At 40.3% G+C, this 21,875-nt stretch overlaps 1 protein-coding gene across 3 annotated transcripts in view; it reads left to right on the forward strand.

Moving 5' to 3' along the window:
- Positions 1–21,875, forward strand: part of PKIA (cAMP-dependent protein kinase inhibitor alpha) — a 39,416-nt gene that overhangs the window by 256 nt on the left and 17,285 nt on the right. Inside the window, exon 1 of one of the 3 annotated variants that reach the window (XM_052704030.1) lies at positions 36–60. The exons of 1 other annotated variant lie outside the window; for it this stretch is intronic. The gene's annotated coding sequence lies outside the window, so the exon portion shown is untranslated. Of the gene's footprint in view, positions 1–35; positions 61–295; positions 471–21,875 lie in introns of those variants that run through there. One more of the 3 variants, XM_052704028.1, reaches the window with a different exon arrangement.

Here is a 21,875-nt window from a genome sequence, read left to right on the forward strand (position 1 = left end):
TGACTCCCGCGAGGGGCGGGCGGGAGCGGTGCGGAGCGGCCCATCGCGCGCCGGGCCCAGGTGGGACCCCCGAGCGCATCCCGTCGTCGGCTTGGGGGACGTGCCGCCCTCCCGCGCGCCGCCGGGCATCGCGGAGCTCGCAGCACTGCGGCAGCACCGGCCCTCGGGTGGGAGGGATCGGGAGGGACCCGCGGAGCGCGGGCGGTGTAACTGGGGGGGCGGCCTCCCCCTCCGTGGCGGGAGCGGAGTGCGGCGGCCCGGGGAGGGGGCGGGGAAGATGACTTCATGCCGCCGGAGCGCCGTGAATTTAGGAGCGGCAGCTGCCGGCGCGATGTGGGGGTGAAGCGTTCGTGGGAGCTGCCGCCGGTTGAGGGAGACGCAGAGTCGGGCACGGTGCCGACGGGCCCGCGGCTCCGGGAGGGGAAGAAGGGCGGGAGGGAGGAAGATGCGCTGAGCCGGCCGCTGGGAAGGTGAGAGGGGACTGCCGGCGCGGGGGCGAGCGCTGCACGGTGGAGCGGCCGCGGTTCGGCACCCGGGCTGCTCCGAGCACTCGCCTGTGGGGAAAGCCTCCGCTCCTACGGCAGCAGGGCCGTCCGACGGAGCGCTACAGCGCTGCGTTTTATCTTTTGCCGCCGGGACGTGGCTCGGTGCCAGCTCCCTGCCCGCCGCTCGCTCTGCCCTTCGCGCAGCGCGAAAGGCCGTGGGGTTGCGACAGGTGCAGGGCCGCGCTGCGGGCTCGGCGGCGCTCCGCAAGTGGAGGGGAGACGTGTTGGGGGCAGGAAGGCTGCAGGGTCCATCGTGTCCTTGGGCTGCCTGGTTTTGGAGGTCGCTTTACAGGATACTGAAAGGGCCTGGGAGCTGGAGACCCAGACCTTATAGCGAGAAGGTTTATATAGGGTCTTTGGGGGCCTCTGTGCTCTCTGTTTTTCAGCTTCAATCAGCTAGTGTGTGTTTTGAAACAGAAATACCTGTGATACGTAAATGGTATTGTTTAGTAAATAGAAGAAACAACGGGTTGCTTTGCCATGGTGAGGCCTTACCTCTAGTACTGTGTTGCTGTGGGCACCTCAGTGCAGAAAGGACATTGAGGTGCTGGAGCAGGTCCAAAGAAGGGCAACAAGGCTTGTGAAGAGCTTGGAGAATGCGCCCTACAAGGAGTGACTGAGGGAACTGGGGCTGTTTAGTCTGGGAAAAAGGAGGCTCTTATTGCTCTCTTCCAATATCTGAAAGGTGCTTACAGCAAAAGCGGGGTTTGTCTCTTTTCACTGGAGACAGGTGAAAGGACGAGGGGAAACGGCCTGAAGTTGCATCAGGGTAAGTTTAGCTTGGATATCAGGAGGCACTTCTTTACAGAAAGGGCTGTTAAGCACTGGAGTAAGCTGGAGGTTGAATCACCATCCCTGGATGTGTTTAAAAACTGTTTGGATGTGGTGCTCGGGGGTATGATGGAGGGTTGTTAAAGCTGGAGTAGTATGGTCAGGTTGCAGTTGGACTCAATGATTTTTAAGGTCTTTTCCAACCTAAGTGATTCTATGATTCTAAGTGAAAAAATGAGAACACTTTAAACCATGTATCTCAGTCAATTGACTTGCACCCTCCTTGTGGAGTGTACACAGCAGTATGTTAAATGAGCACTCTTTCAGAGCAGAGCAGGAATGGAACAGCACTTGCTTGGCCTGAATCTGTTCGGCATTTTTGTTGTGTTATTTTTCTTTTCTTTCTTCTGCTCTGTAAAAGGTTGCTCTGAAGATGGCATGTCAGTATAGGAGGCTGGGGATGGCATGCGTAGGTAGATCATTAGAGTGAGCTCTGTCTGCATGGAGCAGTGGTTAAATAATGGCTGGCTCTGCATGCTTCAGTTTGGAACTGAAAATAGTGATTGTGCTTGTAGTGAGGGAAGGGTAAGGGTTTTTTTTTATTTTTCCTTACTGAAAAGTGGAAATGAGATACTAGAACCTGAATGTTATTTTATTGGGTATCTATTTACTTACACGCTTGTTGTAAAGGATACCATTATCCTGTGTGCTTATTGAGCAAGCTCGTGTAATTGCAGTTGTGGTTCCTTGGTTGTGGCTGAAGGCCCTGGGCATGGTGCTGATGATAAAAATAATACGTAAGGAGGTAACTGGCAGTTGCTTGATCTGTTGCCATTATTTCTGGGAAGATGTTTAAATACATCTGTTTGTCTCAGTACTGTTGCTGGGTAGGCAGAAGGCTGATGATTACAGAGACAGGAAATGCATATAAAAGACAATTGAGGCTTCACAAGGAAGAAACACAAGGAAGAAACAAAGAGTGACTGGTGAACTGCAGTGTCAGAAAATTAGTTCAACAGATGGATTTTTTGTCTGTAGACCAGTCATTAAGTATGGCCCATGCAAGTTATTCTAGCCATTAACTATGGCCTTATATAAACCCTATTTAAGCACTCTGTGGTGTATCCAATGTATACCTTTCAAACCCGGGAAAGTGATGTCCAGTTCCATCAAATGTGTATCTGTTACTTACCAAGCACTTACATTTTTTCTTATAAAACAGTTGGGAGCCTGAATTATCACGCATCTGTTGTTGTTTTTGTTTTGGTTTCTTTGGGTTTTTTTGTTTGTTTGTTTTCTGGCGAGGGAAAGAGTATGATTGTGTGTCTCAGCAATTGCACTATAGCAGTCGTTGGTTGATTTCTCCTGTAATTGCCTCTGGCTGGAGAAAGAAATGTATGAGAAAGAAATTGTATGAGTTCAGATACGTGTCATGTTAGTCCACCCGTTCCATACTGAGCCCATTCCTTTCTTGAAGAAAACGTCAAGTAATGGTTTCCCATTCTGTTGCTGTAAATGTAGAGTAGCATGAGTTCTTGCTAATGTTGACAAAACATTAGCAGGGTAAGTATAGCTATTTGTGCTTCCTGGCAAATGTAAATAATGATTCAAAAGAATGTTGATGCTTTCTAAAATAATGTGGAGGCAGGGAGGAAGGAATGGTTGATCAAGAGTCGTTACCATAGAACATCTGGTTGGTTTAACACTGAAAACTTGAATTGCTTCTGTTTTTATCTTATGTGTACACTGAAGACAGATGGTGTAATCATGCCAAATGGAAGGGTGCATGTGTCCATAGACAGGGGAAAAAGTTTGTGTATAATGATCAGTGTCAATTTAGTTAATTTAGTTGAACGCTGTCGCTGATGTAAATTCATTTCTCTTTCTGAGCTCCTTTTCCACCTTCTGTTACAATAACTTCCATCCCTCTGCCAAGCAAAGAAAACAGTCTGTGTTGCAGTTAATCTGGGGCAGGAACCCTGCTGCCTGGCAGAACAGTCCAGTTGGCCAGCTGGTTGGTGCTGGGCAGACTGAGTAGCAGCTGAGAATTAGTTGCCTTTCTCTCTGAGGGCCTGCTAGTTTAAATTTCTTCATCTAGATTAGTTCTGTGAAATTGTAGGAGTTCAATTATCTTTCAGATTTCTAAGCTATAGCCAGGCCTCTGAACCAGCGTGTTCATTTAACCGAATTTATGGGCAGGGGTCAGGCAAATAGATTTGCATGAAGCTTGTTTCCTTAGGAGAACAATGTGGAAAACCCAGTAACCCTGAATGCAATTGAAAGAACAACAGTTTGATTTTCTTGTGATCCTTTGCGAGGCTGAAATGAAACAGTTCAGCTAATAAATTTGTCTTAATGGGAGAATGTCTGAAGGTGATGTTTCTAAACGCTGTTTGAACCAACCCAAATAACAGCCTTCCTTCCTGAGTAATGTTGTTATTAGGCTTGGAGTTGACGCATTTTCCCCAAACTAAGAATTCCTTATGGACTAGGATAAAAAGAGACTGCAATAGAATGTGAGTAGACAGGTATCTTATTTACAATGACATGCATACGCTTGACATAAGCAAACAGAATTTTAGCAGTAGTCTCCATAACAAAAAAAGTTTATATGCTTTCAAGTCATGTGATGCCCTTTATGTAACTGGCACTTCTAGGTGAGGAAAAACTTTCACTTTAGAACTAAATGCCAGCCATCAACTTATATTTCATCACTTACTACCCAGGTGAACCTTCTGTTGGACTCTTTAATTGTGGTCAGAACAAAATCTTTAGTCAGTCAAGTGCAGAACTAACAACTGTTAGAAGTAAGTTGTATTCATCCCTAATCTGAAGGCTGCTCCAAAAGTAATGCCTTTTGTTTTACTGTGTTGGCCGTGTCATCAGAGGCGGCTCAGTAGAGGCTGAACCTTCCCTCCCGTTATACTTTGTTGCTGCACGACAGATGGCAGCAGAGGGGCGGTCTGACACAATGGCATCTGTCATGAAAATGAGTGTGAAACAAAGGGCTGTAATTAAAGTCCTCCATGTACAAAAAATTGCAACCACTGACATTCGTTAACACTTGCTGAATGTTTATGGAGACCAAACAGCGGGTGTGAGTGCAGTGAGGTGGTGGGTGGTGCGTTTCAGCAGTGGTGACAGCAGCGTGAAAGGCAAACCATGTTCTGGATGGCCATGCAGATCTTTGCATAGCTAATGGTGATGGCTGTGCTGAAAAGCAGTGTTTTGTAGCTGAGAATTTTTTCTATCCAAATAGCATTATTGTGCTCTTTGTATCTGTTGTGGTTTCCATGGAAATAAATAGGAGATATTACTTTCATGGCAACCTATGCATATCAGCAGTGGAAAAAAGACAGGCTTTAAATACTTTTGTGTATACACCTAATGTAATAATACATGCGCGCTTCACAGCCCAGATTCTAAGGACACAGATTTAGTATCTGAAGCATAGAGATACAAGAACAGAGTTTGTGTATGCTTTTGGGGAAGGCAATTTGGTTGAAGTTTCTCTCTCGAAGAGAGACAACACAAGCATGCATTTGTTCATATTAATTTCATGATGCATTGAGAGACTAGTGTCAAGAAAGTCTTCTGGTTTATACTGTTACAGAATTACTCTATTTTCTAAGCATTATTAAAATGAATGTTAAAATTGGCTATTTTAACTGTTCTTTGGCTTTTCAGGTTTCATGGGCAATTTCAGAAATACTTCAGTGCAGCTGGTTGGTCTTTGAACGTTTGTGCATTGTTTTCTGCATTAGTTCCCCAGTGATTCATCAGAAGTGACAGAAAAATAGGTCTAACCCCAACATAACCGTCTCAGTTTTTCTTACTTTCACTACTTTTCTGTCACATCTTTGTTCAAGAAACTATCCCAAAAGACTCAAAAGCACATTGAAGTTATCCTGGCACCTGTTAGTTAGCCTGTAAAATGTGCTACAGCTTTAATGAGATCATATACATCTTAATATATCTATATAATTATGTATCTATATTTGCTAACTATTCTCTCGTTTGCCTTCTACCTCCTACAGAATTTCCATTTACACATATGGTGAGCACATAACTGTGGTGAAACGATCTCACCACCTGTTGTTTTAAAATAGCACAGATGCTTATTAATGGTCCTTCCACGATACTGTTTATAGTACATGTTAAACCTCACTTAAAATACTGTGGATCATATTGGTAAAGGATATTATTACCTCAGTAGCAGCCTTAAATCGGTTTCTGTTTGGCATCTTCATTCAATCTGTTGATTGTTTGTAGGTAGGAAAGAGGCCATCTTTGTAGGAGAGTCAAAGCTGGGATCTGCAGTGAGAAACGGATCATTGAGTTGTGTACAAAGTGCTGTGTGAAAATGGCTGTTGCTATGTGGATACCTGATCAACCCAAAGAACTTCAAAACGTATGATTACACAGCTTCTCAGTGCTCTGTCTTGACCTCAGTTGCTTTGAACTTCTTTGTGCCAAGACTCAAGAGCAGAGCTATTGCACTTTATGGCAAGGGAAAGAGAATAACCTGAGAAGTTATGCCTTGATCAAGAGCATCTCCTGATGTACTTATTTATTATTCATTTATTTTTTCATGGAAAAGCCAGTTCCAAGCTGACTTAACTAAATTTATCCAGGTACATGTTCCATCAATTCTGTGTTTTCTCTGTCCAATCTAAAGAGTGACCTGGATTCTCAACTTTGCTTTCAAAGACTTCTGCCAAGTATGTAATTCTCCTATAACTTTAGACTTGTGAGATTTTTTGTTGTTTTTCTGCTTGTTTGTTGTTTTGGTGTTTATTTGTTGTTTGCTTTGATACAACCTGATCAAACTAGAAATTAGAAATGCATTCAATGTATTTTTACTTCAAAATCATCTATCCATGAGAAGGTAAACAAAAATTCTTGATGTTAAAGTGGCAGTTCATTGTCGTTCACACTTCACTGGGATGTAAACTTAAAAAGGTGATCAGAGTAAACAGACTGCTGCTTTTTGAAGTTCTTGCTTAAGGCACGGTACATTCGTGATGTTTGTATGTTTCTTGTGAATTCCAAGAAAGCACTGCTACGCACTGGAAAAAATACATAGCAGATAAAGGAATGAAGGGTGTGCTTTATAGCTCATAGGATCTCCTGCTCTGAGCAAATGAAGTTGTTTGCCCTACAGTGTTGCCTATCAGATGTCTGCTCAGGCTGTCTAGGATGAACGTAATGTTTCTGAAAGAGATTTTTGTAGCATATCAGTACAAAGCTAACCTGTAATAGCAGAATCTGCTATTGGAATAAGGCAGCTGGCAGGCTTTCAGTAAAGGATAGTTGGAGAGTCATATATTACTTCTCCATTATGTATTAAATAATCATCTTTTGATGGAGTTCTCATGCACTTGATAGCATTGATGAAGAGTTTTGTGAGCTCTAGTAATATTTGCAGAATTTAATTTCAGGGGACATAATGTCCTCGGTGAATGTGTTCAGTTACTCAGATTTACATTCTCAGCCTCCACGCTGTACTTTGGCATCTATGTGGAGTAAGTCTCCATTTTGCCTTAAATTTGTTGCCTGATTGTTTAATTAGGGACCTTTTTAATTGTTCTGATGTGAGAAATGTTAAACGGTTGTCCTTTTCCCTGACTTACCAGGTGATTTCATTAGGTCTATTGCATTGCCCTTTTTTTTTTTTTTTTTTTTTTTTTTTTTTTAAGGAGCTGTTTCTTCTTGGTCTGTTTACTCTTTCTGCATCTGTAGACAGTTCCATATCTGGTTCCCCATCACTTTTTAAAAAATATGTTTTCCTTCCTAAAAATGTATGTCTGTAAGAGCTTGGGAACTCTGCCTGGTGATATGGTAATTTCTATTTCTCTTCCATTCCTTTCCTAGACTTCTACTATACTGTTTTTTTTTCCCCCCACAGATGTTAATTCTATGTTTTGTTTGGGCTGGTCTCTGGCACCACTGTGAAGTTCTTTGTAGGATGACTGCCATGAGACTGTGCCGGGTCTCCCGTGAATGGGTGTCATTAGCAGGAGGTTAGTAGAATTTGATAGCTGGTTATCAGAATGTTCATCTTGCAAATGTGAGAAAATATAAAATGTGTGTGCCTTGAAATGTAAGGAAAAAAAAAACCACCAACACGTAGTGTGTAGCCTTACAAAGCAAGGGAGATTATACATACCTTCTTTGTTTCATATTTCTTACACTTTGAAATAATGGCAGGTTATGGAGCTGGGCTAATGTGTGTGAGTAAAGACATGATGATCCAGAAATGAATGAAAAGGCTCCACTAATGTGTATAAGCATGTGGGGAAAAAAGAATCATACTCTAAAAGCCAGGCATAATGTGAAATGCTTCATGAATAAAAAAGTAAAACAGCCCAAAAATAGGCTTCCATGTTTTAATTAACTGTTATTTATAAAGTCTCATGGTGTTAAAACGTGATTAAAGATGTGAATGGAGCATGCGTGAGCATAGAAGCTGTGTGACTTGAGGAAGAGACTTGGCTTATCAATATTGATTACAGCATGCCTTAAAAGCCTGAGGACACCAGAGCTTTTTGTCAGTGAGATAAGCACATTTCATCATATATTTGCTTATATACAGCCTGCTAATATTTACATTCATTTCTTAGACCAACATCAAAACCTTTTCCAAGCAGAATATTGATACTGAGTAGAGAGTGCCCTGAATTATCTGAACAGCTGGAGGACTTCTTGAATAATTCTTTTGTGTGTAGATTTCTTGGTGAGAAGTGCAAGTGTTGATATGCTGAATGGCAACTACAATATTATAAGGCAGTGAAGATTTTATGTAATGCCAGTGTCATTCACTCTGAGTGACAGCATGCAAAAAGAACACTGCCAACCCTGCATATCCTTCTGGAGTTAAATTGTTGCAGCTATAGCAAGTGTGATGCTATAAGGTCACAAGGCAAGGCAATGGCAGCATTCTGTTGAGTTTCACAGAAGCACGAACACTGATAAATGGTGAAAAAAGATGTAGTCTCCACGGAAAGTATCACACCAACCCTCAACACATACACACAGCAAAGGTATTTATAGAACACAACCATGATAACCACACATCCAGAGGAGCACAGATACTGTGTGTAAGGAATTACAAGCATGTGACATCACTTCCTCACTAATACTTCTATATTCATTATATATAGATATAGCAATAAGCTTTTAATACACAGGCAGCTAATAATGGGGAATGATTTCATTAGTGCATAAGGAAGGAGCTGCGTGAAGATACTTGTGTTACGAACTAATTGTCATTCTAGAAGTGGATCAGTTTTACATTCTTCACATTTCACGATTACCATACAAACCAAAGAGCAAGAATAATTTATTTTACTTTCCCTCTCTCAGATTTTGGAGAATTGTGTTACTTGTGCTGGACTTCTGATCATGAAAGACTTAAAAACACTTAACAGCCCTTCCATTTTCATTGACACATACGGAATGAAAAGTGTGGTTTGAAGGCTGTTTTTTTCCCCACAGATGTATCATGAGTAGAACTACAAAGCAGGGAGTTATTTACGCTGAGCTCTAGAAAAAGGGACTGATGTCTGATAGCTGCTGCAGCACGTTGGGCCGTACTGTTTCCTTCTAAGCAGAAAATTCTCTTTCCCGTCGCTTCTGTGCTTCATGGAAGCAATTTCTGAAGGATGTTTATTCATTACGAGCTGCAGCTATGCTTCTTAAGTACTTGTTTTAGTGGGACAACTCACTACACCAGTGTACTTTGCGTATGTTTGTTAGATTCTCCAAGTCCACTCTTCATTGTACTTTCTGTTATCCCACCATCCTTTCTTTTCCTTTGTCTGGCTAAATCGGACACTGATACTCCTTTTCCAAATCTCCCAAACATATTCTTTACTGAATTTATCAATAAGGAAGATTTTTGAGTTTGTAGTTGGGATCGCCCTGGTAGCATGTTATTTTGCAAACACTTTTGACTACTATCACAAACTTTTTTTTTTTTTTTTTTAAACTAGCAGGTTGTGTACTCGTAAATTTAAAATTTAAAATTTGCATAGGCAAACTGCAAGGCAGTGGTTTGATGCCTAGAATGAAGAACTTGTTTTAAGGACTGCTCTGAGGTCAATATCCAGTGACCACTTGTCTTCCTGTGGTAGGTTGCATTAATTTCCCACTAGAGTGAGAAGAGTGCCACAAATCTGCTAGCCAGGTTGTGCGATCTGAGCCACCCTCTGAGCACCATGCAGTACTTGAGTACCTCGTTGTGTCTAGGCATCCTTAGGGACAGATATGAGGTTTAGTTGTTCAGTTTTTGTTTGTATGGAGCAGGGGTCAAGCTTTGTAATCTTCATTTTAATTTAGGCAGTGTCTGTGAACAGTGAACACCAGAGCAGTTTCATATTATACTGTTGAACTGTTGCCAGGGATTTCAGTACATCTTTAGCTTTTGTCAACTCTTTCTCTGAAAAAGAGCCATAGTCAAACATAGACCACTTTCTGTGACTTTTCTGTTTTCTCAAGATCTCCACATATAGCTTAAATACATGCTGGCTTTTGTAGCTGCTTGCTTGGTTTCATGTGGGAGAAGCTGCACGCCACTATACCTAACAGTAACTAGTTACTCATAAAGGATCCTTCATCCTCTGAAAATCTTCATGTCTCTGAACACAAGATAAACAAGACTGGCATTAGCTCTGAAATACCCAGCTGAGTGTTTGCACTTGAATCATCTGCAGCATACCTACTTGGACTGTGTGCAAGTAGATGTCTTTTTTTTTTTCTTTTTTTTTTCCTGTGGAAACTGGAATGGTATAGGAGTGCCTAGCTCTCATTCTAAGATTTGATTATAACAAATCTGCAAATACTTGTGGAGTGTGCAACTGTAACATAACTAGAATCTTGCTTATTGTTCTGTAGAGTATTCTGCTACATTTTTCTATGAACAAACTTTCTTTAGGAGTTTCTTGTCATCTCAGAATGACAGAAGTCACACTACCACTACTATTGTACTGAGTAGTACTGCTGCCTTTTAATTTTTCTTTGCTGGAGCATCTGCAGCAGGATCTCTAGTATTCTGATAAAAAAAGAAAATACCTGTTTTGGCAATATTCCTATTTCCATAATTGCTTCGAAGAGGTTGTGCTTTCTCATCTATCCTGAGATGAAGATTGCATACTTACACATGTGAGACTTATCTCAAACATCCAAACATTCTGCCAGGTGCTGTGAGGGAGGGAGCTAAAATGGCTTTGCCAACTTGTCATTCATAGTCTTGGCTACTTAAAGTGCCTTTCTGTTGTGATGCTTTGTATTATCAGTTGAAATAATTTTGACTTTGTCCCCAAACTGCTTAAGCCTTCCCTGCCTGATTTTTGTTCTTTCTATGAACTTGTGAAATACATTTACTTCTATGGCATCCAATGGAATGGACATTTGTGGCGCATTTGCTAGTTGTTTCTTTTTGCTTTGTGTATACAAGCTACCAAACAGAGCAGAATTTGCTTTTCCCACATTGTTGAGTACAGCTTACTCAAAAAAAAAAAAAAAAAAAAAAAAAAAAACTCAGTGACACCAAAATTTAAAAGGAACTGCCCGTCATTCCGTCTTTCATGCTCCTCTGCTCTTCCTTCAAGTGAAGGAACAGTGAAAAAATTACAAGAGTCAAATAAAAGCTTATGTCTTTATTCAAAATGGATAAATATAATAACTTAAAATTACCAAAGTGTGTCAGTCTGATGTTACTCCCATGCACAGTAGTATAAAAAGTGATATTCCTTTTACTTGGATAGTAATATAATTAATGCCAGTTGCTGCTGATTAACAGAGGAAAAATGAACCCCACAAAAGGGATTGTAACATGCTGGCTCTGTGTATTTTTGGAGATTGCAAGTTTGTTTGGCTTCAGGAAATAAAGTTAGTGGTGTATTTCAGAGATGTGAAGTTAATACCACTTTATGTCTACCAACCCAAACACCTCAAGTAAGTTATCTGCCAGGTTTGCTGCTTAGTTCTGAATGCCAGGCAACATGGCGGTCGACAGTTGCAGCATAGCATGTGCTATGTGACATTCACAGCATATTTTACCCACTGGAACGTTTTTGTACCTGTCACGGAGGTGTGATGAATGTCTTCCAACAAGTATGTGGTGGTGTTTCGGTCAGCACTGACCCAGACTGAGCAGCTGCTTTTGACTTCACTGTAAAAGGATTTCTAAAAATGGATTACTTACAAGAGTTTTTATCTGCTTGTTAAATACCAAAGCAATCTATGTGTTGAATACATACTCAGTAATAAAAGGCGTTCCCTTTTTTACTCAGTCTCTGCAATGTTCTGCAATATTGGTGAGTGTTCCCTTAACTTTTTCTCCTCCATGACCTCCTCCCACCCCAGGCCCCCAGCAAGGGAACCTTTTTCTGCATTCAAAGAAATGTGAATTACTTCTTCAAAAGTAGTCAGGATTACAGTTTAAATACAGCCAATTTATTAACAGTTCTCTAAATGCCCTTTTAGTAGGGCTCACAAAGTATGTTTGCTTGTTAGATGTGTTCAAAGACAGCACAAGCAGAGCGACACATTCTCCTCAGCTATCGTAAAGGCTTCTATGACATTGTGGAGATTTTTGTTTTTGGTGTTTGTTTGTTTTTTTTTTCTATGTAATTCAGACCACATTTTTTCCAAGTGTTTGTCTATGTGGCAAAGTTAAGAAAAGATCTGAGCAGTCTCCTGTCAGTAATTTTACAGGAGCCCTTGGTTTTATAAAAAGCTAAGAAAGGGCTTTTACGTTACTGTCCTGACAGAGCTTCTGAAAAACGCATTTTAAAGTTATTTCTTTTTTCCTGTGATGTCTGTGATATTTTTTCCAGCTCTTGGTCTCTAAACAACAAGGGGAAAAAAGTTTAAATTTAGCTTTTGTGAACTTGTTTACAGCCATCTGGCTTTATCTTCATTGTAGTTTCACATATTAAATCCACCAGACTTAACACTTTCTTGCTAGAAACCTATGAAACTGTTAAAACACTGAAACTGGGCATTTCTTTCTTTCCATATGACTCATCACTTTGCTTGCCTCATTTGAATGTTTTACACTTCATTAATCCCTTGTGGTTATGTTGTATGTCTTGGTTCTTTCTCCTCTGTCTCTGTTGGACAATGTGAACTTTGTTTCATTTGTCTTTTTGCATTTTGAACTTTGGTACAGGCTGTTCTCCCCTGCAGCTTCTCTTTCCATTTACAACAGGGTAATATTCTTCCAGACATCAGTGTGTTGCCTAAAGATCAAGAGGGCAGTTTAACATTGCATTACCTTCCCTACTTCTCTTGCAGTAGATGAAATGAAAACTGCTGTGAAAACAGAAGACTACCAGCTGTGCCAGATGCATGCTACCTAGTAGCATGAAGAAAACCTCTTGTATAAGTTGCACCCAGAGGATACTGGCTAGGTCTTTCAAATTAATTATTGAAAATGGCATGAGAAACACAAGATGAAGAAACGAGGAAAAAACGTCAGCAATTAAAATGAGTAAACTCTCACAAAGAGTCTCTGAGAAGCAGCTTTTAAAAATACACAGCACCAACAAACAAATTTATAAACTATTTGTTTTTCACTGCTGCAGCCAGAACTCGGTATGAGAGGTGCCTTTGTAGACTCCTTTGTCTTTGGCCTCTGGCTGTTCCAGCTCACTCTGTTCTTGTATCCCACCCCTTTCTTCTTTTTTTTCTTCCTTTTTTTCCCGTAAAGAGCAACGACAAAGATCAAAGTTGTACTCTGGACCCATATGTCTGAGTGATTTGCTTCGTACTATTCCAAGTCTGTCTTAGTTCATAACGTCAGTATACTAGTGAGGAAAAACAAAATGCACTGCAAATGTGCATTTTTTCAGATGGAAGCAGATGAAATTTTTAATGTTCTTTTTATTTTACTGTTTCAAAATCTGATTTTAAAACAAGGTTGTTTTTCAGTGCCTCCTCACTTCATGCATTCATAAGACTGTTACTTGAGTGGCAGTTCAGAATGGAGATCATAGTTCTGCCTCCAGTACTATGCTACCCAGGTTGTAGATAAGATGCAAGACATTATTATATAGACTATGCATAGGTGTCAGTAGTAAAATATATAGCAGTGTTCCAGTTATCATCAAGTTCAGGGCCAAAGTGTGTCTTGCAAATTTAGGAGGGAAAAATGGATATCTTCATCTTCTCTTGAGAAATTAAATATTTTTGATTGCGTGGGTAGAATCTGATGAGGATTTCGCTAGTGAAAGTTCCCCAGTAAAGATAATTAAAGCTGGTATCTTGAGAACTCTTTGCATTAATTTTGTATCAGATTATACTTTAATTTCTGCAACCCTAATTAATCGAAGTTTAATAGTTACTCAATCTGTAGCAATGTTTTGGGCTTAAAAATATCAAGGGACATATTCCTAATTGAATATTAGAACCAGTGTCTTCTGCTCCTCTCTTCCAGAAGAGAAATAGACTCATGTAAGCACAGGGGGAAAAGAAAGAGGTAAATATCAGCTTGTCCTTCAGGACAAGAAATGGCAGCAGAATAAAGACAGTGAAGTAATTAACAGGTCTTTCTGCAGAAGATGAGGTGGCCTTTACTGTGCCTAATTACGCAGACTGTAATTTAATAGATGCTGCCTCGGTCTCCCAGTTGGATCTTTCAGCGGTTGGTTCCTGCAGGCAGTCTGAGTGCTTACATTTCTAGGCCTCTGAGCAGAGATCGAGGTAATGATTGCCTGAGACCACAGGCTGAGAGAACGGATTGCCTTGTGAGAAGTCAGAGCTCTCATCCTTTGTGGTTTAGTGTTATAGATTAATCCTTTGTAGATTAGTGGCTTTGGCCTGTAATGTTAGCAGTTTGTATTGTAGCAGGATAGAAAGGAGTATCAACTTCATTCTAAACCTCAGCTGTTATCCTCCAGCAAATAGAGCTGTAATCTGGTTTTATAAACCTGTTTAGAGGTGACCAAAAATAAAATATTTGATTGGTTAAGTATGCATCAGGATCAAGCAGCTCTAGAGCACACCAAACTAATTTCAGGAAATCATCTTAATAAGACTCAGTTATGTGTAAATGGGGGCTTTATTTCATTGACATGATGTTGATAATAGTAACAACTTTTTGAACTCACTCATCATGGATTAAGCAATGTGTATGCAGACCAGTACCCCGTGCTTTTACAGTTCTTTTGTTGAGACTGGGTTCTTGATGATCCTAACAAAGATGATCAGCACCTCCCTTACGAAGACAGATTGAGGGAGCTGGGCTTGCAGGGTGACCTCATTGCAGCCTTTCAGTACCTGAAAAGAGCCTAGAAACAAGAGGGGAATCAACTCTTTGAAAGGGTAGATAACAGCAAGACAAAGGGAAATGGTTTTAAGTTGAGGGAGGGAAGATTTAGGTTGGATGTCAGGGGGAAAATCGTTACAGAGAGAGTGGTGAAGTGCTGGAACAGGCTGCCCAGAGAGGCTGTGGATGCCCCATCCCTGGAGGTGTTCAAGGCCAGGTTGGATGGGGCCCTGGGCAGCCTGGTCTAGTATTAAATGGGGAGGTTGGTGGCCCTGCATGTGGCAGGGGGGTTGGAGATTCATGATCCCTTCCAACCCTGGCTATTCTGTGATTCTGTGATTGATCCAAGAAGACATTTCCAAACTGTATGTAGCTCTATGATAAGAGTAAGTGAACAATGATAGGAGTTGTCCATAATCACTGTGGGACCTGGCTGTACATGTATGTCCCTGGTTGACTTGTAAAGTGAAATTTCCACTAAGACAATGAGCAGCAAACTAACTAACCTTTCCCAAATTTATGCATTATTGAGTTTGTAATTATTTAACATATCTTATTCTAATGCAGAAAAATACAAATAGGTATGTGCCAACAAGAACTGCAAGCTAAACTTGCTCTTCTGTCAAACCCACCCACATAGAATATATTCAAGAAAAGCTCCATCACATGCTGTAATCTGAAGACTGAAGCAATCTTGAGATCTAAATTTGAGTACACTTAATAACTGTTTATAATTCAGCATTCAAACTGTGCTGGTGTAGGGCAAGAAACAACAGAAATCAAGCAAGAACTGTAGAACATGGTGGCATTTTATAATTGTGAATGTTGCCAACATTGTTCTGAACTTCATAGTTTCTTTTCCTTAGGGGTATTTACTTTCAACAACTCCTGAAGGCTTTCTGCACAGCTTGTTAGGGATAGCTAGTGAAAAATTCTGGAAAAATCAGAAAAGAAGATATATTTGCTGGTATTGTCCTTAGCATCAGAATATGAAGAAGTTGCTTTACATAAAGCACAGATTTCTAGTCTAATTGTCCTGTACTACTCACTTCATACTTTGCTTTTACTTGTTTATAATTCTTCCTTCTTTGTAACAAAGTTAGTATAGGAATATGACTACTTGATTCTGTGCTGATTTATTTGATATTACCTAATCACCCCTGCTTTTGGGGCTCAGTCATGGCATATAGAAATGGCCTTGCAGTATCATGTTTTTGTCTCTGCTTTAAGGAAAAGTATACTCAGAATAGTCTTCTCAGTGAATTATACAAGCTGAGTAAAAGCTACTTATTCTTCTGCACGTATCTTAACAGCCTTTGACCTCTAAGACCATTCTCTAGTATCAGGTGTAATTCTGTTTGTAGAGCTCCTTTACTCTATTCTTGTTGGTTTAGAGTGCCCAAAGATTAATAGGAAGAAGTGCAGAAGAAAGCCTAATATAAAGCCGAGCAGAGCAAACATTGTCTCGGAGTGGTAAGAGTTAGCTGTGCAGTACTTGATTGCTCCTGTCATAGCATCTGAAAGATGTGATGCTTTGCAGTTTCATAGAAAGTTTATGCAGTGTTAGTGGAGCTCATGGGAATATTTGATTACATGCTTAATAATCGGACTGAAACAGTTTGTGTTGGCAATGTGATCACCAGCTATATTTGCCTCAAATCAGAGGTGGTAGTATGTTTTCTTTAACTTACAGAAGTTTTTCTGTTATACTCTTATTTTCCCAGTGTGGGTTTTTTTTATCTTTCAAGTTAGCAGTTAACTAGAAAGTCAATTGCAAGTGTCTCAAATAGGCTTTGTGATGTATTTGTTTGGGATTAGGTAGTATTGAGAATATGAGAATTGCAGTTTGTTTGTTTTCCCTGGGACCATGATGTGGTTTCTTGTGGTGGTGGTCGTGGTTTTCTGGTTTGTTTTCCAGGGTTTGGGGCTTTGTTTGCTTTTTTTTTTTTTTTTTTTTTTTTTTTTTTTTTAATAAATTCCCTTCTTTATTGTTATATTCCTAAAGTGTGTATGGTGTCTGTTGTATTCTGTGCTGTTTTTTATCCCAAGGATGGCATAGCTCTTCACTTTAATCTTATGTTCTAATAATACCGTCTTCTGATCATCAGACCTGGAGACTGAGCACCTTTACTCTCACTCTCTACGATCTAGTTTTATATTCTTAAAGAAAAGAATTCCATTGTATTTAATTTTTGGTAGGGAAAGTTGGATTGTTTGCTTTCACTTTCTGTTGAACCCATCAGCACTGATAGCTCCTTAAACAGTATACTGAGGTTTACCAAGCAGGAGAATTATTCACCTGAAAATAGCTTTAACAGACCTCAGAAATCATTGCATTATTTAATGTGGAGTTTTAAGTAAATAGCCAAATTCCCCTTGAGCTTACAGATAAGTTTACTAATATGGCCTGTGAGTCAAATGACTAAAAGATTTTTCCCCAAAAATGTACTGGCACATGTAGATCACTGTCGTTGGGATACAGAGGATTGTTCAAGTGATGATGTCATATAAACTAGCTCTGTGGAAAGGAGTGGACACGTGCTGAGGCATGTGGATTCAGCTCTGTTCCATGTAGAAGAGCAGAAGAAGCAGAGATTTCAATTTCGCTCCAGCTTTACAGATTCTTGAATATTTTTCCTGTGTTTCAGGTACTCTTAACAACTCTTAACAAAATACATTTAACAGTTAATAATGGAATTTAATATATTAATTTTTCTTTATGTATATATTCAAGTAGTGATATTTGAATAATCCCTGTAGGGTGCTGAGCAGCAAGAAAGGCAAATTTGAAAGGGGAAAAATACTGTCTGATTCTGGATGTCAGGCTTAGATATGCACAACAGTGCTTTAACAAAACTGCTTGGGAATAGGAGGGATATTTTGGAAATAAATATTTTAGACAGACATTGAGGCTGAGCAGGCTATATCCATGAACTGTCATATGAAGGCAAGACTGGACTGAAAAGCTTTTTCTGAATGAAGACATCTTTCCATTTTCAGTTGACCTCTGATTTCATCTCGATCTATGAGGAAGGCATAAATATGGATTTCTGTGTTGCACGAATGTCTGTGCTGTTTGTGTGGACACATTGGTGCTGTTTCTGTCAGTTCATGAGGAGGCTGTAGGTGGGAGGTCTAAGGTTGAGGTGATGGACATATTTTTTCAAAGTAAGGGTAGGAAAAAAAATCAGTTAAAATTTACTTACCTAAAGGTTGCCTATGAAGCACTTATTCACTGACGTTTTTAATTCAGTGTGGTCAGAAAATGTGGGCATCAATTGCCTCACAGCAGAGAGAAAAATGTCTTTCTCCTTTAATTTTTTAACAGGGTAGGTGAATTTCTGACTCAAATTACGGAGTTTTCATCAACGTCAACACATCTTGAAATAAACCCAAATTTCATGGGTACTGTCCTACATTTCAACGTTACAATAAATTGAATTTTCAAAAGATTTAAAAGATTGGGGTTTGCCATTTTATTTCACTGCTTACTCTAAGATATTTTTGTAAAGGCTGGTTCTTACTCATCTCTGGAGCTTAAAATCCTTCGTAATGTCTCCTTTTGGCCACATGAAGCTGAAAATGAGCCTCTGTGTACCAGTCATTATCCTGAACTTGGCACACTTCTTGTGTATGGGCAACTGTATTTTTGTTTGTTGTTTTCAGTTCTTACCCTGTTAGATTTTTTTTTAACTTATTGCACTTGTGGACTATTTGCATTTTAAACAAACTAACCAAAGCTTAGCTTACAAGCCATAATGTCACTCCATGCAGCATGCTTGCATCGTTGGCCCTTCTTGCTCTTCTGACAGAATCCAGCAGAAAAATGTGGTGTGATTTTTTTTTAAAAAAAGAACTCAATTTTGTTACTATAGTGAATGCTTTCTTGGAAGCTGCTTATAGGCTTGAAAAGCTGATATGTACTCCTCCTCCACCTTTCTTCTGGTACAGAAACCTAAAAATGTCAAGACTAATCTTATGTTTAAGTTATTTAAAATAACAGAGAAAAGAGTCCTCATCTTTTCTCATGTAAAAAAAAAAAATGGGCCTCAGTGTTGGGAAAATCACATTGCTTTTGTTGTTTATAGAAATCACGGCTACAAGGATCACAGTCGCTGAGAACATAGAGAATATCCTGGTCTATGATGTTACAGACTGCTGTGTAGACGATAATGCCTTATCCACTGCTCATGCTATTAGCATAGTTGACACACAGCCTTCACTTGGAATGAGACTGTCGTGTATCAGTTACATGGTATCAGGGACATGTGACAAACGAGGTTATCACGTGCCTGTGATTTCCTAGTCTGAAGAAGAAAGAAAGTGACAGCAGAGCAGTTTCAGCAAGCTGGTAAAGTTTGAAAAATGCACTGGAACAGCTATTAACTGCTTCTCTTGGCCATTTAGATCTGCATAGTATCTTGTGATAAACATGAATTCTGCTGATGAGCGTGCTGGTGTCAGAGTATTGGCAATAGGGTGGCTGCATTGGTGTCCTGTGAGGAGAGGCTGGGGGCTGCCCTGCGTTGTACAGCCTCAGTGCCAGCTGGCTCCATCTGCTGAACCCACTGACCAAGCTACTAACAGCCACTCCTGGGAAAAGTGGGCATCTCTGGTGCCTGCAGCACAACCTCCCCTTCCTTCTTCTTTGACATTAGCATTTCCTGTGCTGTTTCTCTCGCTTTTTACTCACACTTCCTCTGCCTTCTTTTTTAAGAAGGGACAAAGTATGTCACACAGGCAATTATTGCTAATTAATAACAGTCTAGAGCAGTGAGAAAACTAAAAGCAAACTGAAAACACCTTCCTTCCATTCACCATCTTTTATCCCCTCGCAGACCAGGGCTGCAGTCAGTCCATAGCATTTTGTCTTTGCTGCTCCTGTCACTCTGCTCCTCATGGATCCCTCCCACAGATGCCATCCTTCCCCAGCTGATCCCGTGTGGCCTTCACACAGACTGCAGCTCTCCAAGCACTGCTCAAACATGGCTTCATACCGTGGGGCCCTCTTTCTGCAGTGACCTTGGTGGCTGCAGAGCTGTTTGTCTCACGTTTCTCACTCTTCTCTTCCAACTGCTGTTGCAAAGCAGATTTCCCCTCTCTTAAATCTGCTCTCCCAGAGCACACCAAGCATCTCTCATGGCTCAGCTCTGGCAGCAGTGGGTCCCTTTGGGAGCAGCTGGAGCTGGCTCTGATCTGACATGGAGCAGCTGCTCATGGAGACTATCCCTACAGATCTCTGCTACCAAAACCTTGCCATATAAACCCTATACATACTTCAAAATATTATATTTGAAGTGCATCTTCCTTTTTTTCTTTCCTCATTACTGCATGGAAAAACAGTTGGACACTGAAGTCCCTCCTAGCCATGGACTATAGTGTCTGCCAGTCAGAAAGCTGGACGTAAGCTGTTGATGTACAGATCAGGGAGAATAGACCAGCATGTGTATAGTTACCCTTTCACTCTTGACAGCAGGTAAAAATCTCCCTATTATCATATTTCCCTACAGTTTCTTTTCTTACTTTTACTGTAGTGCTGCATAGCTGGGAGGGCTTGGCAGAATTGCCATCACCTGGGGATGACAGCAGTTTCTACGATTTGCCTGCAGTTCAGTCAACTCTTTTAAAGGGCTGTGATGACTCTTGGCTGTGAAGGTGAAAGGAGAGTGAGCGCTACAAGCATTGTTATAAGCAAAAAGGGAAACCTACCTTATGTGAACTTCCTAACAGTTAAAGTACAGGAAACAGTTCACTTACAAAACTACTAATACTTGTCCATACTGACACAGAAAAGCTTTGATAATACAATTCAAACTTTGTTTAGGAAATTCTCCTTCTGCTACTTTCCTCTGGTGTTGTAGCACTTCCCATATTCATCTAGTTCTAAAGATGGACACTAGGTTAGGATGAGAGAGGCTCAAGGCTGGTTATCAGCATCCCAAGGTCTTTACAAAGAGAAATAATGGTGGTAAAAGTTGTCTTTAGTTGCCAAGAGAGACTTCATGTTGATTGTTTCTTCCTGCTCAGTTTTAAAGTCCACTTAGATTTATTTTTATATGCTTCCTTATCACAGTCTGCCTATATGCCCTTTTTCAACATTGGTTCTCATTTTCTCTATTTTATTCTCTTTATTTCTAAATCAGGTCTTTTACAATGTGAGGCAGCTCTTTTGTAGTGACTTAAAGAACTGTATGTGTGTTTCCCTGATGCTTTAGATGTGGAGCAACACCAACTCATACACATAGTTACCTTCTTTCTCTGAAGTTATTCTGGCACCTGATTTTTGATGAAAATATGATGCCCAGAAACTCACACCTGTGGGTGATTCTTATTCTCAGGAGTTCTTTTCCCTTTGCCAGGATTTCAGAACTGAAAGACTTAGAAAATATTCTACCCACACATACATTCTTACTGTAAGAAGACAGCTGGTACTTCTTTCATCATCCACAGTACACAAACAGGTAGATAAAAAGAGGGAGGGCCTTAGGTTTGGTGTGAAAGTATTCATGTGGTCTGACAACATGAATTCCTTCCTTGGGAACTTTGTGAAGCGTGAAGGTCTTTGATCTCTGCTTGTGCCTGCATATGGATGCCTTAGCTCATATCCAGAAAACATGGATTGCAGTTCATTACATGTTACTGTTTTTATGCATGTATGTAAGAATTACGTGTTCAAATTCTTGTGCTTTTATTTTTTTAGCATTTCTTAGTACTCAGCAAGTGCTCTGACTGTGCTGTGAGCTAGAATTGGAGCTTGGATCGCAGAAAATTTGTACTAGGTTGGCTGAAAAACATTTCTTGGCATGAACATAAAGTGTGTATTGTATGACAATGCTTCTTTTAAAAGAAAAAATCATTTCAAAGACTTTGGATTTTGTGAACAAAATAAAATTGCTGTTATGTTCCCGTTTTCCCTTTAAAAGTGTGTGGGCAGATGTGCTTCTGAGGGGGCCTTAATTCAAGCCTTGTGTCTGCTTTCTCTGGGTCTGGGAAACATCTTTTCTCTTTTTACCTCAGTGCTGGATGCATTGCTCTCTATAGACATAACTGCTGCTGAGCATGCTAAAATGGACAGGAAAAAAAAAGAGGATGACGTAAGATATTTCCTTTCATTAAAATCTCCTTTGTATTACTAGACCTTCCTTTGTCCCTTCTGCCTGGCGCACAGTGAGACATTTGACCCTCTTGGGTTGACTGACTGATGCTTTAACAAGAGCCTTGTGTTTATATTACTCTGCATATTGTTACAGAAATAAATTAACTGAAGCTTCCCAAATGAGCCAGCA

The sequence above is a fragment of the Tympanuchus pallidicinctus genome, unplaced genomic scaffold (assembly GCF_026119805.1).
Source record: "Tympanuchus pallidicinctus isolate F22 unplaced genomic scaffold, pur_lepc_1.0 scaffold5, whole genome shotgun sequence".
Taxonomy (NCBI): Eukaryota; Metazoa; Chordata; class Aves; order Galliformes; family Phasianidae; genus Tympanuchus; species Tympanuchus pallidicinctus.